This window comes from Limulus polyphemus, unplaced genomic scaffold, assembly GCF_000517525.1.
Source record: "Limulus polyphemus unplaced genomic scaffold, Limulus_polyphemus-2.1.2 Scaffold772, whole genome shotgun sequence".
Taxonomy (NCBI): domain Eukaryota; kingdom Metazoa; phylum Arthropoda; class Merostomata; order Xiphosura; family Limulidae; genus Limulus; species Limulus polyphemus.
Window position 1 is genome coordinate 77,873 of NW_013666382.1, and position 5,392 is coordinate 83,264.

The window sequence follows — 5,392 nt, forward strand, 5'->3', positions numbered from 1 at the left end:
AGGGACGGCTAGCGCAGATAGCCCTCGTGTAGCTTTGCGCGAAATTCAAAAACAAACAAACAATATATGTCTGAAACGTAGCTAATAAAATATATATTTTTTTATTTCAGGAGTTTAAGGCTAGTGTTATTATTTCAACGCCAGTAAATCTATGTTCCAGGAGATATATGATTAGTATGTCATTTTTTTAACTTATCAATATTGGTGTAATAAACTTTTTATTCTATTCCCACGTCTCTGTAATATTTTTAGTAATATTGTTAAACTTGTATCGTTGATTGTACACTAGAAAAACTGAGAAGAGAAGAGAAACAATAAACATTTATTACTAACCATGCTCTTGTCTTATCGTCGTTACACCAATATATCTGTAACGTTGATTATTCTTTTCAAAAACAAATCCCTTACCTTGGTCTCTAGCTAAAACCTACAGCTTTATTTTTTCCCAAGGATGAAACATTAATTCATATACTACAACCTACGTTTACAACTCCACCTGGAACCACAACCTTAGATGTCACATCTTCCTATAACATGACTTCTTTTCACAATATTAGTACCTTGGTCTTTGATTATTTTGTATTATAAAATACCTGTGGTCCATTGCGGGGTTCAAATCCCCCCCCCCCCAAGGTTCTGATAAAGTTTATCTAATATCCCCAATTACTTCTCTAGCTACCTCAAAGGGTGGTCCAATATATTCCTATACTTAAACATCTGTAACCTTGATTTTTTACGTACAACTATGTAACCTTGATATATTTAAACTTGAGTTATGTGTCCTATTTTATAAAACCTATATACAGTTGTGTAACTCTAACCTTTACTTTTCCAAGAGGTATATTCATGGTTTTATTTCAACTTATAGATGTGTAATAATGTCCTTTACTTCGAGTATTAACAGTGTATTGATCTTTATTTTCATCTATATCTGTGGAATTATTATATACAAATATACTTACACGTGTAGCTTTGAATTTCACTTCCACCAGTCTAACCACGATCATTTCCTCCGCCAACGGCTGTATAACCCAGACTCTGACTTCCTCCTGCAGTTTAGCATGGTTGTTTTTAATCTGGTGTCAGCAATGTAACTCCTATTTCTACTTTATTCTACAACTATTGCCATTATCTGTACTCCATGTGAAACAGCTTCTTACAATTCGATTATTGCTGAGTACTCCTCGGGGTTGAGAGAATGATAAATAGATCGCTGAACCCTGTTAAGATCATATTATTCTTTACTCAAGCTGTAAAGAAACTATGCAAGCTTACAGGCTATGTGGGGATATAATTTAGGCAATCAGCGTTTTAAACAAAGCATTACAATAACATTTTAAAGTATATGTCATTTTGGTAGTTTACTACATTTCCCTAATACAGTTCTTAGCAATAAGTATACACCTTCACGTACACATTTATATTAACCAAATAGAATAATGTTGACCGTAATCATCACAGACTAGTTTCGTGGATTATCAAACTTCCAATCAAGTAAAGGATGGAGATGTTTAATTTATCTTCTTTATCGTTCAATCTTTGTATGCCTGTAAAAAGAGCATTCCTGTTAAGCATCGATGTAACAAGAGAAAGTTAGTGTGCCGCCCAAATCACAAAGAATGTTGTTGTATTATCCACAAGCAGAGGTACCCGTCCTTTGTCCGGGTTATGAAGTTAAAATAACGTGTGGGTGGATGCTATAATAAATAACACAAAAATCCTAACTTTCACTCAATTTATTCGCAACATAACATATTACAGTATTCATTGTTAGCTCACCAAAAGTTTTGTATAAGCTTTAATAACTCAATATGTATATACTTAAAACATGGTATACACTGTGCGATTATCATGGTGACTCTTTAGAAAGAGGTAGCGGCCAAAGTAGTTACGGGCAGAAGTTGAAAGGTCACGGGTCAAAGTAGAATAGTAGAACGTGGGTATAACTCAAGAAATGGCTCCTCATATCAACCTGTAGGAGTAGAAACTTCAGCTGAGTTTATGTATTATTGCAATAGAGACAGTTATTTGTTTTTATTTCATTCTTCCGTAAAGAGAGGTAGGGCTCTCTCTGAGATGTATAAGACGTTTGTGTGCCCTCCCCTACACTGTGTTATTTTGAGTTCCAGAAAATTGAATAAAGTTTTTTATTTTTCGTGTTAGGACCTTGGACCATCTATGAACGTAGTTAACGTTAACTTACGTCAAAGATAATAAATGCTCCATAACAACAATGATGAGGGATGGAGGGATTATAAACCCCCATTAACATTTCCTTTTTCCCAAACTATCATCCCATAAAGTTTGGTTGAGATTGGCTTAGCGACCTAAGAGTAGTTAGATAACGGACAGACAGATGTATAGATTTTTGTGTTATATAATATAATATATATATATAGACAAACAGTAATAATTCTGCAATTAAAACAGGTTTAGTGACAAAGTACATGATATACCTCGTGTTTACTTTTCCTTTATCCTTTTCACAAAACCTTTATCTCTTTCTGTTTCTCGATCTGTCATACTTTATTCATTGTGAGTAATTGTTTTTTGTTATTTTCTATTGCTTATTACATGAACTTATCTAAATTTGAGGGATTTATTTATGTAGTTCTCGCTAAAATTTTTGATTCACGCTGTATTCACTTCAGATACTAAACCTATGTCACAGTATTAGGCTCACTCAACCCTGTACTATTTATTCTAACCTATTAACTACAAATACCATACCCATTTCACAGTATTATACTCATTCAGTCCCTGTACTATTTATTCTAACCTATTCACTTCAAGTACCATATCCATTTTACAGTATTAAGCCACTCAGCCCTGTACAACTTACTCCAGTTTTTCACTACAACTACCATACGAATGTCACAACTTTAGGCTCATTCATCCCTGTATAATTTACTTTTGCCTATTCACTTCAAACACCATACCTACTTTACAATGTTAGGTTTACTCAGCCATGTGCTATTTACTCTAGTTTATTCATTTTAGATTACTCTGTTCACTTCACCTATACGTGTTAATTTCACACTGTCTTGTAAATTTTACTCAATCTTATTAGCTCACACCACCATATCGTCTTCATCCTGTCATTTTCATACAATTTACTAACGTCAAAGAGAGTTATTTTATAGCTCTCCTCCCTAATAAAAAACTTCTATCCTCAAATTCAGCTTAGAATAATGTTACGACAGCGGAAGTCACGTGACGCTAGTAACACGTCATGTCCCTTCGTGAAGCCTCTAGTGTTTACTAGATATGCAGTATTCTTGTATATAAGACCGCTAAGAAGTGACGGCAACAATGTAGTTGAATTGCAGACAGAGATAGAGACGGACAGTTGGGTCGAGCGCGTGAGTCGTTCGTTGTGAATTATAGCGTTTGTTAAAGTTATAGCGTGACCGTGGAAATTAAGTGTATTGCAAGGTTGAATTCAGAAAGAATAAACTAGTTTTATTTAACAATAGACTTGTGTCGCTAAAGTTTCATCGGAAAGAAATTATACGGGAAATTAACTAACGATCAGAGACGTTACAATAATATACGGACCTAGCCTCCGCATTAAACATTTATTTCAGTACAAAGATCAAGTACTTAAACTTCTACATTCATGGCTAGTGTATAGATATACGTGTAGTGACTGTAAGGTTACGTACATTGGCAAAAAGAAACGCCACTTAAAAACTATTCTGTGAACATTTAGGAGTATCTAACAGAACCAATCATCCACTGCTTAAACCCAGCCACTCATCCATTCGTTCACATTCTGAAACTACAGGTCACAATATTTCATTTAACGATTTCTCTATCATCACCACAGGATCTTCAGACCTTGACCTCTACATTAAAGAAAGTTAATTTATAGATAAAGACCGCCCGACCCTTAACGACTAGATCTAAAATGGTTCTACATTTTCACTTTAACTCAGCTGTTGTGTAATATATATATATATAAACATTGTTTCATCCGTCCTGGCCCGGCATGGCCAGATGGATAAGGCGCTCGACTCGCAATCTGAGGGTCGCCGCTTCGAATCCCCGTCCCACCAAACATGCTCGCTCTTTCAGCCGTGGGGGCGTTATTATGTTACGGTCAATCCCACTATTTGTTGGTAAAAGAGTAGCTCAAGAGTTGGCGGTGGGTAATGATGACTAGCTGCCTTCCCTCTAGTCTTACACTGCTAAATTAGGGACGGCTAGCGCAGATAGCCCTCGTGTAGCTTTGCGCGAAATTCAAAAACAAACAATCATCCATCCAATTACCATTTTTCCTAATAACTAACTAAACTAATGATTATGTTATTATATTATAATTTTAGTTTGTTGGTTTGTTTGAAGGTAAGGACAAAGCTACACAATGGGCTATCTGTGGGCCCACCACGGGTATCAAAACCCGAATTCTAGCGTTGTAAGTCCGCAGACATACCGCTGTGCCACTGAAGGGCAATATAATTTTAGTAATAATCATCTTTGTAACACAATTTTCAGATTTCGCTGAAGATGGAATAAGTTATTCCGAAACGTTCGAACCTTGTAAATAAACCGTCTACACCTTCATTATGAATCATCATCAAGCACGAGTTTTGCTAAGAACTGTATGCCACGTTAACAGGGAAGCCTCTTTAATACCAGAAGAAAATAAAAACGTTTCCAACGTCTCTAGATATAACCGCCAGTCTTGAAACAGCTGAGCGAATTATCCAAAAATCAAGAAAATGTAAAAGATAGAAAAGTTCTGATCTAAGTCTTGGAATACATTAAACTTCCCTAAAGGCAGGATTAACAAAGTTAAAGGCTGGGCACATTCTGTACGTCTAAAACTTGTAAATGAATATAGAAGTATTTATTAAAATTTTGAAAACTCTATAGCCCCCAGATATATTCATATTCTATATCATTAGAGGGTTTAGTTTAATTTAGTTTATAATTTAGTTTTGAAATATACGTTTATATTACTTTTCAGTAAAATACAAAGAACAATTAAAAAAATTCACCAAATGAGAAGATTCTTTTTTAGAAGACACCATCATCCTCCTCCTTGTCTGCATACTTGCCTGTTTCGCATAGTCTTTGTTCCTGAGAATATACAAACGAGCAATATGACAAAAATGCCGTTTGGTCCCCTGGGGTTACAACTAATCCTCAAGCAACGAAAATCAACTTTAATTCATCCATAAGTAATATTTTACATTAATATACTTATTCATCAAAAACTTAATTAATATTAACAGAACCCCACAGCATCATCAGGTATGTGTTTGGTTGATCATAGTTTTAGTGTATATTTGTTCAGTATATAAACGGACATGGGATTATCTTGCCACATAAATAGGGAGGTTTTCGTTTCATAAAAATATAACAGTTGTGTTATTAGTATGTATAC

The 5,392-nt window shown here is 34.9% G+C and overlaps 1 long non-coding RNA gene across 1 annotated transcript in view; it reads left to right on the top strand.

Moving 5' to 3' along the window:
- The window catches only part of LOC111086002, a 2,201-nt gene extending 1,865 nt beyond the window's left edge, over window positions 1–336 (top strand). Inside the window, exon 2 of the long non-coding RNA XR_002610780.1 lies at window positions 111–336. This is a non-coding gene — a long non-coding RNA (uncharacterized LOC111086002). The remainder of the gene's footprint in view (window positions 1–110) is intronic.
- The last annotated feature ends 5,056 nt before the right edge of the window (window positions 337–5,392 follow it).